The sequence below is a fragment of the Hemicordylus capensis genome, chromosome 3 (genome assembly GCF_027244095.1).
Source record: "Hemicordylus capensis ecotype Gifberg chromosome 3, rHemCap1.1.pri, whole genome shotgun sequence".
NCBI classification, from domain to species: domain Eukaryota; kingdom Metazoa; phylum Chordata; class Lepidosauria; order Squamata; family Cordylidae; genus Hemicordylus; species Hemicordylus capensis.
The window spans coordinates 210,805,049-210,819,155 of record NC_069659.1 but is presented as its reverse complement, the minus strand read 5'-3'; the positions used below and the strand labels follow the sequence as shown (position 1 = coordinate 210,819,155).

The 14,107-nt window shown below is 42.1% G+C and overlaps 1 protein-coding gene and 1 long non-coding RNA gene across 10 annotated transcripts in view; one reads left to right on the top strand and one right to left on the bottom strand.

Moving 5' to 3' along the window:
* The window catches only part of LOC128352324 (heparan-alpha-glucosaminide N-acetyltransferase-like), a 255,724-nt gene that overhangs the window by 14,663 nt on the left and 226,954 nt on the right, over positions 1 to 14,107 (bottom strand). The gene's annotated exons all lie outside the window — the stretch shown is intronic.
* Positions 1 to 14,107, top strand: part of LOC128352327 (uncharacterized) — a 66,267-nt gene that overhangs the window by 24,745 nt on the left and 27,415 nt on the right. The gene's annotated exons all lie outside the window — the stretch shown is intronic.

The following is a 14,107-nucleotide window of genomic DNA, read 5'->3' as shown; positions in this document are numbered from 1 at the left end:
TCAGTTATTTGTCTTCTCAAATACATTTCAGAGACACTGCCTGAATCATCAGAATGCTTCTGGATTCTTCCCTAATTGCTGTTTTTTTCTTGTGTTAGGGAGATCTGGAATTTTGCTTTCAAAAAAGAGGCTACAGGGCTCAGATAGACCCCATATTGGAAACGTGTTGCCAGCCAGATTTTAAGTGCTCTGGGTTGGACCCTAGTGTAGAAAACGTTCAGGAACTGAGCTATAGTTCAGATCCAGCCGTCTGTTTATCCCTTTATGAGAAATGGAGCCTCAAAGACCTATATCCCAGGGGCTTGCTAGAACCCTTTATTCAGAGCAAGACTGGAAGGAAGGCCTCACAGTAGCAACATCACCTCTAAGCCCCTGGAGCATTTGGTCTAGTCCTCTTCTCAACACCATGTGCTTGAGTCCAGGAGGATCAGCAAGACTTAAAATCTGCTTTAGGTATTCACATAGCTCTTGGCTGAGGACTCAAATAAATCTATTGCTGAAGGAAATAGTTAATGCTGCACTTTGTCATGTACCTTCTGCACAGTGTTAAAACTCTAAATTAATTAAATAAATCAGGTTGATGAAATCACCCTATACACGTGACAGCGCATTGTAATTCAAGGCAGCTGTGAGGCCAGTATCAGATTTGGTGGTGGGGGTGGGGGGGGGGAGAGAAGTTATTTGCTGCCACAGCTCTGTTTGCCTTGGGACAAGAGGGAGTACAACTGCACGAAAGCTCCAGAGGTCATTCACACAATCAAAAATTGTTCTATCCAGGTTTAGAGCTGTGTGTGCTCCCAATTTTTGGTTGTGTGGAAACAAGGTAGGAGGAAAACCTGGGTAGAAGTGATTGGATAGAAGCAAGGTAGGGGGAAAAGCTATCCAGGTTTTCCTCCTACCTTGCTTTCACACAATCACTTCTACCCAGGTTTTCCTCTTACTTTGCTTCCACACAACCAAAAATTGGGAGCACACACAACTCCCAAACCCGGATAAAACACAGTGAGGTCTTTCACCCAACCTCGTTGGGGAGGGAAAGCAGGTTGTGGGGCAGGCAGGAGCTTGCCTGCCTTCCCTGGCAGATGAGCAGTGACTGTCTGCCCTCTGCTGCACCTCGCACCCACATGCGTAGTGTGCTGTGGAGGGAGATGCGGGGAGCAGGAGGACTCCTCCCCTCCTGCATCCTAGGGGGCCTCGGGGCACGAGCATAGTGGCTGCTCTCGTTAGAGTAGCCACCATGCTCAGTATGGCTGCTCTTTCTGCCTGGCCCGCTGCTGGAAATGGCGGTTTAACCCAGCAGCAATCTCCTAGATGATCGCTGGATGAGGTTAAGCGAACCACAGGTTCAATTAACCTCAGCTAAATGACGAGTTAAAAAGTAGGGCTTGCCACAGGGAAAACGCCAGGAGTGAACTTTCTCCCAGTGCTTCAAATATGCAACCTAACCTAGGCTGGGCTCAGGCTGTCCTAGCTTGGTTAGGCTAAGCGTTTGAATACCCTTAGTCTTTGATTGTGTGAATGACCTCCCAGTTTTACAGGTACATACTCCCTAGTCATCATGCTAAGGGGAGCATTCAAAAAAGATCAGAGGGAGAACTATAGGATTTCTCACTCTGCCAGCCAAGTTTCCAGTAGTGAAAATGAAGGTTGAGATGCGAGCAGTGAGATCACCAGGGCAGCCTACACAACTTGCAAGCCTCCAAGCCAAACACAAATATTTCGGCCTTCCAAACATATATTGTGGTCTTCCAGGTGCTGGACAAGTCCCTTGCTTTCCTCAATTCATAGCCTGTATTAACCGAGTGTATTACTATAATATCAGTAACCTACACAGGCTGAAACATGGAATTTTCCTGTTTCCGTTTAAAGTAAATAATCCATCATACTGATGTTTTAAAAATAATATATTATTAGAAGTTCATTTTGTTGCCAGCTAACAGCCCGATGGTTCCAAATGTTTAATCAGTAGACTGTGGAAAATTCAGCACTTTTAAAAGATCTGTCAACAGACTTAAAATGTCATTGTAGTAATCAGACTCCCCTCCCGCTAAAGAGTTAAGCAGAAGTGAATCCTGTCTTGACTGACAGGCTGGTGAACTCCAGAGTTCAGCCAAGCAGCACACTAGGTGGGTGGGAACTAGGGAGCTGTTGCCAGGAAGAAGAGAGGTCTTTGTTAGAAAGAAGCTAGGCGGAAGGACATGTGGACATGGAAGTTGGCTGCAGGAGAATGACTCTGTAGATCCTTGAAAGATAGAAAGGCAGGAAGCTTAAATTCTCATCTGGAGTTTAGTGAGTTCAAGGCTTTGGGAAAATTAATTTAGGGAAAGGTTTGTTTAGTCAGACTTTGCATTAGAAACGTCTATTTCTTTGGTGTGCATGCTTTTGCATATTCCTGATACTGTTCTATTATTGTTTACCTGTAACATAATTAAAATAAGAAACACTAGCCTATGTCCACACTACCTAGGGTGTTGCAAATGTCTCTATAAACAGTTAAGTCTGCATAAAGACAACCTATTTTTGTAACTTACTAAGTATTTTTAATTGTATTTAAAAGCTGAGAAAGCCTTAGATGGAAACAGTCTGTAGTAACGCAATACAGTAAAACTTTTTTTAAAAGTTCTTTTCTTTTTATAAACTTCTCTGAGTTGGTTTTTCTCTCAGGAAAGAGGTATTCCTCTGGTGCAATCAAGTCCTCAAATGGTCAGAAACTATCAGTTTTCTCACCATGTGCAGGCTTGCATGTGGGAGATTTTTGTACTTGCCCAAGAGCAAAATAAAGAGAATTTTCCCTGGGATTCCACCCCAAGCCCAGGGAGGTTCAAGCTCTGTTGATAAGAAGGGTGGTGGCGACAGCATTTTAAATCTACTAGGAATATAGAATATTTTTAGGAGAAGCCTAGCCAGGCAGCTCAGCAGGGATGATTCAGCATTTCTTTCCTTCATGTGAGCTAGATCTGAGACAAAGGCTTTAATCCACTACAGTCATGGATTTATTGTTCCATCAGCTTTGAGGTAGCTTAATGAATGCTTCAGGTTTAATATTCTAAGGATGAATGAAGATGTTTTGAAAGCAAATGTGGGAGGAGGAGACTGAAAGAAAGAGAGGTGGTTCTGTAGTTAGGAACTGATCATAAAGGAAAGGAAAGGAAAGGTTCATTCATGACTGTTTTTTATAGCTTTTCACTATTTAGCCAACAGCAAACAATTGCAAAAGCCAGTGGGAATATGGAATATTTTCACAGGTAGTTTTAATCAGAACTGGAAATGGATTATTTTACTTTTTAGGAACTTCCATGCAAAGGCCTGGTACAGGTGTAACATTTTCTGTCACTTATGACATTCTCTGTCATCATGATTAGAAGACTGTGACAGATACACAGATTATTGCCTCCTCTTTCCTTCTTTTGTGTGTGAATTCAAAAGATGTGGCACTGTGTTTCCAACCAACATTAATGCTAACCACTGGAGGCATTCATAACGTAATGCCAAACTGGAGTTGAATGGGGCAGAGGTTAGAATTCTTGTATGTCCAAATGTGTGAAACTGTGGTTTTGTGACAAAAGCTACCTGTGGTTTCCCTTGCCAAACTCCAATTTGGACCTTCGGTTTGTAGTGTTTCATTGCTCCAATCTGAGGTTTGAAGGCATCTGAATGCAGATGCCGAACTGTGTATTATGTCCGAACATAGATGCCACCATAACCAGGGTTTCATGCTATTTTTGGAACTAAAATCAAAGAAAGAACAGCCCAGATCAGACCAGGAACCTGCCTGCTTCATGCCTGCTTTGCTTCTCAATGGCCACCTCTCTGAGCACTTACCCCACCCCATGTCTCTGTGCCACTCAAGCTGTTGCCCAGCAAAAGGGACCCTGCATTGTCCCATCCCAAGCTTCTAAGCCTGTCAAAGGGAAAAGTCACGTTGTGGGATGCCCGCTTTCCACTGTGTCTCTTGTTTCCCCCTCTGGCAATCAGAAGAGAATGGGGACGGGATGGCAAGATGGGCATATTTGTTTTGGTCTCCAAAAATGAATCGATAAAGAAGTATGTTTACAAGCACATGCAGTTGCAGTGACATCATAAACCAGGAAACTCGAATCTGATCACTGCAAAGAACATATGGCAGGGTAATCATACCCATGCTGGGGTTTAAAAGACAGCCCCATCCAGGAATTTATGAATGGCTCTTCTCTCTCCCCCCCACCCCCCACAACAATAAAGTTCGGGAAGGGGGAGCAGCCCTTGTTGGGGGAAAGAACACAGTCTCTGGCATTACTCATGAGAAGAACCATCTAGCAGGAGCAGCATTGCCTCAAGTCACAGGAGAGATTCCTCCTTTGTGATGATGTTGGATGCTGCTCTGGAGCTGACCGCTCTCTCATGAGAATGAAAGGCCAAGGAGAGACCCATGCACTACTGGTGAGAAGAACCATCCTGGGGTACACAGGAATGGAGCTGAATTGTTAATAATGTGCAACAATGCTCCTTCTCTCAAGGACTGCTTTCTCATGAGAGTGAAAAGCCATGGAGACATCCATGCAGGCCATATGGCAGCTGCTGCCTAGTCTGGTGGCTTGACACAAACAAGCTGTGGCGACGGGTACTGCAGCGACACCTTTCCCTGTCCTAGTGAATCCTGAAGAAGCAGTCCCTTTGCCAGTCCAGTCATCCATTGGCACATATCCATGGTTGGTTTTGTGCGGTATGGCCACCCTACTACTTTCCTGAGATCGCTGATCATCAGGGTTCCCCTCACCCATGATTCCCTGTGATAGCCAATCTACATACACCGCAATGCTGGTCCAAACTCAGGATATTTTAATGAGAGTAAAGCTCTGTCCCCAACTTTGGCCTTTCCCTGGTCTGCCCACCTGGGACGCCCGGACATAAGGAGCAGCCACTACTCCTTGGAAGTATAAAAGGGTTGCCTGGAGAGGAGGGGGTCATGGTGTAAAAGTTATATTATTTACCAGAGAGAACAGGGGCCCCACATAAGCAGGCACCCCTTGATTTGGATGGCCTACCTCATGAAAGTACAGTCCAACAGAGGCCCGAAGCTCACTGAGCCTCTGGTCCTCCCCAATGTACTGGCCCTCTCATAAGAAGATTCATCCCCGGCCAGCAAGCTGGCACAGGCAGGAAAGTGCTCGTGTGTTCCTGGACTGCTTTGTCCAGGTCTGCCATTGAAAGAGTATCCTTTGTTACAGTGGACCAGACCCCAGGACCCTTTGCCCTCCCTCATATACATATTCCTTCCTAGGAAGTCATCATGATCACTTCCCGGAGTACAGAAAAAAAGTGCCCCTCTCCATTCCCTCCCCTGCCCCCCATTGCCAGTAATTGTTCTTGTGCAGGACTGTTTTGCTGTGGGGCTCTTATGAGGTGCTATTAGTGGTGCAATTGCTGTCAGGAGAAGGGTTTAAATGCCATTTAAAGGGATTTAATGCCTCTTCTCTGTCGAGAGTGGGCCTCTCAGCTTCAGGCAGTTTGGGATGATGCAGATTATCTAGATCCATTTCAAACTGGCTTTTGAGTGGGCTATGGGGTTGAGACTGCCCTGGTCGGCCTGATGGATGATTTCCAACTGGCTATCAACAGAGGGAGTGTGATTCTTCTGATCCTTTTGCATCTCTCTGTTTCCAACCCTGGAAATTGTAGAGTTTGGAGCTAACTATATCAGGGCAATTGGGTCCATATATTCTGAACAAAAAGCAAATAAGGTTAATGGAGAACTTACAGACTATTTTAGTATTCAAAAAGGTACTAGACAAGGTTGTCCCCTGTCTCCTTTATTTATATTGGTCTAGGAACACATGTGCAGGATGATAAGGGAGGAGACCAAAATACAAGGACTGTCAATAGGGACACAAAGATATAAATTAAGAGCCTTTGCAGATGATATAGTCTTGTTTTTACAAGATCCTCTAGAATCAATTGATACAAAATTGGAAATATTAGAATCATATGATAATTTGGCAGGGTTCTATATAAATAAGGATAAGACAAAGGTACTAACTAAAAATATGAATAAAGAAGATATTGAAAGATTTGTTCTGAGATCTAGTTTTAATGTGGAAAAAAAGGTAAAATATTTAGGAGTGGCGCTTACAACAAACAATGCCTTATTATTTCAAAATAATTACATTAAAATCTGGAAGGAAATAAAGATGGACTTATGCAGATGGAATAGATTGAATTTATCATTAAGTGGAAGAATTTCAGTTATTAAAATGAATGTTCTTCCTAAATTGTTATACTTCTTCCAGACAATACCAATAATAAATACAACGTCAATTTTTGCTCAGTGGCATAAAGTTGTAAAGAATTTTGTCTGGAAAGGTAAAAAACCAAGAATAAACTTTAAAAATCGAACTGATGATAGGAAGAGAGAAGGGTTTGCGCTACCAAACTTTAAGTTATATTTTGAAGCAATACCGTATGTCTAAGCTGGATGAAAGAATGGATTACATTAAAAAACCCAAGACTGTTGGATTTGGAAGGATTCTATATAAGATATGGTTGGCGTGCATATCTATTTTATGATAAGGTAAAAGTAAATAAAGATTTCTTAAATCATGATGTTAGAAAAAGTCTATATATGGTATGGATGAAAAACAAACTTGTGTTAGAACCAAAAATTCCACTATGGGTGTCTCCACTGGAAGTTATATCTAGAAAACAGAAAAATATGCAACAGACATGGCCCACGTATCAACAACTGCTCGTTCTTCAAGGCACAAAATACGAACTCAAAAAACTAGATCTTATGCAGGACTGGAATATCTCTTGGTTTCAGTACCATCAGATCAGCGCCTTATTTAAGCAAGATTTTAAAAAGGTTTTAACCAGTCAAAGTTGGAATTTGAACAGTTGTGTGACAAGGAAGGAAAACTAGTCTCTAAGATGTATGGTCTGTTATTATAGGAAGATACAAGAACGGAAGTAGTGAAAACTTCTATGGTAAAATTGGCTCAGGACTTTGGTTATAATATTGACTTGGAGAAATGGGAAAAGTTATGGATAAAAGACATGAAATATACTGCCTGTTCTAGTTTAAAGGAAAATAATCTCAAGTTGATGTACAGATGGCATCTAACTCCCAAGAAGTTGGCCTTAATCTACAAGAACGTGTCAAATAAATGTTGGAAGTGTAAAAAAGAGGAGGGTTCCTATATACATCTATGGTGGACTTGTAAAAAGTCTAAAGGCTATTGGGATTTAATTTATAATGAACTCAAAAAAGTGTTTAAAATGACTTTTCCCAAGAGCCCAGAAACAATACTATTAGGTATTGACAACAATGCTTTGCCGAGGAAATACTGGATCCTCTTTATGTATCTGACAGCAGCAGCAAGACTGACATTTGCTCGCAAATGGACAGTCATTGCCGAGTAGAGGACTGGATACTTAAAGTATTAGAATTGGCAGAAATGGCAAAATTAACAGCATTATTAAGAAATAAACTTGAAGTTTTTAAAAGGGATTGGGACCCTCTTCTTGTTTATTTAAAAACACATTATAAAATGAATTTTTATCAGGCTTTCGAGGGGTAACAACAAATGCTTAAAAAACGTCTCAGAGCTGATTTCTGTATGATTTACCGGGGGTGGGGGAGAACGATGAAACTACAGGCAAGACTTGGGTATTGTTATTGATACTTGTTTCGATGATGAGATGGAAGTCCTTATGTGCTCTTTCCCCCTTTTTCTGTTTGTTTGTTTGTTCTATTTGGGTTTTCTTTTTTGTATTGTGGAAAAACTGAATATATATATAGGCTTTTGATTGACCATGGTATCCTTCTGGACTGTCTAGGGGAGGTGGGATTGGGTGGCACTGTTTTACAGTGGTTCTGCTCCTAACTCTCTGGCAGATTCCAGATAGTGTCGCTTGTTACTGCGGACTGTAGTTCCATTAAGCAAGAACTGAAGTGTGGCATTCCACAAGGCTCCATACTATCACCAACGCTCTTTAACATCTACATGAAACCGCTGGGAGAGATCATCAGGAAGTTTGGTGCTGGGTGTTATCAATATGCTGATGACACCCAGATCTACTTCTCCATGCCAACCTCATTAGGAAATGGCATATCTTCTGTAAATGCCTGCCTGGAGGCAGTAATGGGCTGGATGAAGGATAACAAACTGAGGTTGAATCCTAATAAGATGGAGGTACTGACTGTGGGGGGACAGGACCCAAGAGATGGTTTAGATCTGTCTGTTCTGGGTGGAGTTATACTCCCCCTGAAAGATCAGGTATGCAGCTTGGGAGTGCTCCCGGACCCAAAGCTCTCCCTGGTTGCTCAGGTTGAGGCGGTGCCCAGGAGCGCTTTTTATCAGCTTTGGTTGATACATCATTAACGTCCATTTCTAGAGGTGAATGACCTTAAAACAGTGGTACAAATGCTGGTAACCTCCAGACTTGACTACTGTAATGTACTCTACATGGGGCTGCCTTTGTGTGTAGTCCAGAAACTACAATTGGTACAGAATGCAGCAATCAGATTAGTCTCTGGGGCAACACGAAGGGAACACATAACACCAGTTTTGAAAGAACTGCACTGGCTGCCGATATGTTTCCGGGTGAAATACAAAGTGCTGGTTCTTACCTATAAAGCCCTTAACTGTTTAGGTCCAAGCTATTTAAGAGAACACCTCCTTTGTTATAAACCCTACCACCTGTTGTGATCCTTTGGAGAGTTCCAGTTACGGATGCCACAGTTCATCTGGTGGCAACCCATGACTGGGTTTTGTCTGTGGCTGCCCCCGGGCCTTTGGAATATGCTCCCTACTGAAATAAAAGCATCTCCTTCTCCGTTTGTTTTCAGGAAGAACCTCAAGACTCTCCTGTTTTCACAGGCTTTTAATTAGAATTAATTTTAATAATTTTAAAACTTGTTTTAATATTTATTTTATTCTATTGTTTTTATTATGTATTTTAATTTGAATTAAATAAATTTTAAATTTTGTACACTGCCTAGAGATGTACATATCAGGTGGTATCGAAATATGATCGGTCAATCAATCCTCTTCCCTGCCGAGGGCAGGCGATCTGAAAAGGTACAGTCACATTCGGCACAGCCCCTTGAAGATCATGGCCAATGGCTGTTGCCCTGCAGACATTCTGATGCCTTGCTCACAGTCTGGTGATGAAAGCGCTATGGAGCTTGCTACGATGTGGCCTTGGCAGACCAGGAAGAGGCAGTGGCTCCCCTGCACTAAATACTAGAGGTTGCTGGGCTGTGGTTGGACGAACGTCTGCGATGCTATTCACGGTTACAAAAAGTAACCTCAAGTTTGTCTACCCACGGTTTGCTGTTATGTGTGAATGCGGCCATTGATTGCTTCTTTGCCTTCTAAGCTTGTTTAGAAGCTGGTTTACAAACTCTGATTACAGCTAACCACAGTTAGTGTTAAAGTGGGTGTAGATTTAGACATACGACTGCACCACTGTTAATTCTAAAAATATTGATCTGATGAGCCACTTGGAGCTCTTGCTTGGATTGAAAAGGGAGGTGTACATACTTGAAAAATAAAATAAAATAACAAAGAAGAGGCATTTCATCTATAATTTTTCATATGCTTATTTCCTGGGTTCCAAACTGTTGTGAAAGGCACAAAATAAGGGCCATTAAACAGAGGTGGCAACCCTACCTGCAAGAAAACTGCATTTTACAAACAGCAAGCAAGTGCTCTACCAGTGAGGTGCTGAAAAGTTGCTGGTGAGTCTCCATAATGTAAAACCTGGCCTCAACTCAATTAAAACTGATTTATTTAAGACTACTAGCATATATTTTTGTTCAATTTCCAGACCCTTAACCAGCAAGAGAGCACTGTAGGAAAGACCAATATCAAAATAGCATGTTACATTAGCATGAAAAGAAAACCAACAAAGTATATTTAGCAATAGCACTTAGCAATAGCAATAGCACTTACATTTATATACTGCTTTATAGCTGGAGCTCTCTAAGCGGTTTACAATGATTTAGCATATTGCCCCCAACATTCTGGGTACTCATTTTACCGACCTCGGAAGGATGGAAGGCTAAGTCAACCTTGAGCCCCTGGTCAGGATCGAACTTGTAACCTTCTGGTTACAGGGCGGCAGTTTTACCACTGCGCCACCAGGGGCTCAACAAAGTATATTTTAAAAACTTCATTCATTCATTTAATGCTGGGCTGCTTTTCAGCCCATATGACAATCAGAAGTGACTCATAACGAACCATTAAAAATAGCCTAAACATACAAAATAAAACCCATCATAATGCAGTTAAAAATAGCAGGTATAGGTTGCAGATACCTGACCAGATAAGTGTTAATCAATACTTAACCACAGCCATCAGTGCTTACGTAATTGCATCGACATGCACATATAAACTAGTTTCACATATGCTACTGAAAGAACAATTGTGGGTTACTTAGGATGTGCAATCCCACAACACACGTTGTTTGTTCATATAACAGGACATGTTAAAAACTGTGATTCCTCATTGCCATGGAGACTGCAGTGCAGGTAGTCCCTCTTTAAATGTTGCTCTTTAACACACTGTTCAGCTTTTATGGACTCCCTGGTTGGTTGATAATTACAGCCTACTGTAGACTGAAAACTGAAGAACAGGGTAATGCTGGAAGAAAGAACCTGCCCTCACTCTCAACTTCAGGTATATCACTGATGAGGAGTGTGGTGTTGTAAACCACAAGCATAACAATGATGATCTCAAAGCTTTGACACAGCAGAGAAAGTCACCGCACCGCATGAAATACAACACAGATGTACACTTCAACACATAATATGGTCACATATGTACATCCATAAAAACACATCCTTTTCCATTAAACTAAAGTAAGCTTTAACTAATTTGTTGCAAGTAAACAAGTCAGCCTGGCAAGCCTTCCAAAGCAGTGAGTTCCACAATGAGGTGCCACTGTTCAAAACCAAACATTGTTCAACAACACAGATCTTGGGACAATCTCTTCATTTCACATTTCTCTCACAAAGGTCTTGTTCACAATCAGTTTTATTCCAGTAGGTCAATTCCATAAAGCTAAGCATGTAGACGTGTCGCTCTTGAAGTTTAAGAAACCACCTTCACAGTTCTGGCAGCAGATTATTCCAAATTAGAATTTTATGACATGTTGTGGAAATTCAGGTATAGGGATTACACACCAGTGTTTGCAGAAACAGAAGTCCCCTGAAACCAGGGAATTCTCCTCCCATAATTTGTTTGCTCAACAGTACAACCCCAGCTGCTTTCCTGCCAAAAGAGGAAAGACACAGGGTCTCTGCATCTTTTATCCTGTGAGGAGAAAAGCACATTGGTGGGGGAAATCTTGATACATGGGGGAGCTGGGGAAAGGTGGTGTCTTGTTAGTCTGATCTGTTTGTCTCCATTCATAAAATAAACTGTACGTTAGGAGAGAAGCATCTCCTTCTTCTATTCTTCATCTATTCTTCATTAGTTAATACAGCTTTTCAGGGGCAAGCAACTGTTCAGATAACATCCACATAGTGCTTAATTTGGCCCACAAACTCCTGCTGCGAACTATAATATGGGTTAACAGTAGCCATTTGCCCTAAGTTGAAGCTATTGCCTTCACAGCATATCTCATTTAAGTGAAGTCCAGTTTATTTTATGAACGGAGACAAACAGATCAGACTAACAAGACAACCCCTCTGGAACCTTTCCTGCAGCTTTTTCATAATAATGACTTGTAATTAGAATTAATAATCATATTATTATTGAGGACGGGGTCGCAGCTCAGTAGTAGAGCACCTGCCTTGAATGCAAAAAAATTCCAGGTTCAATCCCTGGCATATTCAGGTAGGGCTGAGAAAGACTGTTGCCTGAAACCCTGGAGAACCACTGCCAGTCACTAGACAGAACTGAACAAGGTGATCCAAAGGTCTGGCTCAGTATAATGCAGTTCCCTACTTCCCTATAATAACACTCTTTTTTCACAGTGCTTAAAGTGCTACACACACCGTATTGTAGCAAACCTTACAGCAACCCCAAAAGGAGGCCAGTATTATCGCTGCCATATTACAAATGTGGGAAACTACAGCGGAGAGGCTTCCCTGAGGCCACCTGGAGAGTTCATGGTTGATGTGAGATTTGAACTGAGGAGCTTTGTCAGGGGTGACAGGTGGTTAGGTACTCCATTGACAAAGAAGCAGGAACATGAGGAGAGAAATTCAGTGATTCCCAGTAGTGGTGGGTGGTGGCAAAGAGAGGGTCAGCATCTGATGAGCAGTTTGCAGGGTGTGGAGGCAAGGACAGGAGCAGAGAGTGGACGGGTGGGCAGGGACAGATCCACCATCAGCAGCAATTTAGTTCTCATTGTGTCAAGCTAATGAGACAAAAGGAGAGGGATAGGTTCTGAGAGGCTAACATGCTCGGTGAAGTATTGTTGGCTCACCTGACCAACTGTTGACACAGCAGGTCTCCCTTTGGGAAAGGCAGACACAATAAGCTTGTGTGTAGCACTTTCTTTTGGTAGCTGTCTAGATGATGCCCAAGAATCGCAGATAAACACACCTAGCTTTAAAAAAAAAAAAGCTTTAATAGCACAGAGATTCAGATAGTGGGATCTGGCTGCCAAGGTCCTTGGTTTGAGATCTGAGATACTTTATTTTAGGCTCACACCCCAAGACTGTAACTGCTATACTACACCAGCATAAGAAAGTGTTTTTCCTGCCTTGAGCTTTAGGAATATGACAGGTTGTAAGAAATGATTTGAGGGTGGGTAGGAATTGGCCTATTTTCATGTATACTCAAGTGCTTGTAATGGCAAGTGATGGTAACATTTCTGAGCATTACTTGCAACTATCCATCACTGCAGCAGAAAAAAAAACCCCACAATAGGATCATATTTACAGCAAAAGTCACAGCTGTCCCTCACAAAATGAAATTAGATTTGATTTTGTGTCATGACAATGTTCATTAGTGCCATCTAGTCTGGAAGGGCAAGATCAGATAGTTGATGGCAGACCTATAATTCACTGCAAAGCCACAATGACTGACCATGTGAGGAACTACAAGCTTTCTTTTATATCCTCCTTGTAAGTAAAGTATACCCAACCCATATGAAACAGAGTTTCACTTGTGTTCTATGCAGAACCAGGAGCACCACCCCATATTTCAGTGTGGGGAGAGGATCTCAGTTTGTGTTGGGGGTGGGGAAATTTCAGCAATGTTTAAAAGACCATTCATGAATATATTCCAGATTAAACTCTAGAAAATGTTTATTTTAAGAACATTTGTTATGACTACATTTGTAGATCTCATAATAGTCATTTTATTAACACTAACCTAGCTTTTTTTTAATTAAAAAAAAAAAGCAAAAGTGTTTGCCTCCTTGGCATGCATGTCCAGTAATCAGGCCCATATAATTGTTCATAACCATAGTCATTCCAACAAGTGAGCTGCCTAGAAATATAGATAAATCAGGAATAATCACATTGTGGTGTGATACAATGGGAGGTAGTCTTTCTTCCTAAAGAAAGACTTCCTTTCTTCCCAGGATCCCTTTCTTCCTAGATAACATCCAGCATACAACTGTGTTAACAAGTTGACTTAAACACTGAACATTGTTCTTCAAAGTGCTCTGGAGTAACTTGAGTAGAACAAACTAGGTACCCAAGTAGAAAAGCTAGATCAGGTTCACTACATGATTGCAAACAGCAGTGCTCTAAAGACAGCACTGCTTATTAGAGTTATGGCCCTGATCTCAAGTGACAGCCAAGACTCATATCCTGAGGGGGGGAACCAAGAAAGTCCTGTCACCAACACCAGCTGCTGAGGCACAGGACCCAGATCCCAGTGGCAAGGATGCCCTGGGCAAGGAGTTCTGGGAACCTGGATCCAGGCTTCCAAATATGGTCCTTTCTAAGTTGGACTTACTGGAGAACTTGATCCAGGACATACGAGAAACCTCTCACTCTTCAGTGCCCACTTGCTGATATAAGCAATGTATCAGACAGGAGATGGCTGAAAGAGCACTCAGAGTACTCCAGGCCCAGTCTGCCTCTTCAGGGTTCCACACTATAGAGGAGAGGGGTGGAGCCTGAGAGAGGGAGCCAGGGCCAAGAGACATAAAAAGGTCCCGTTGG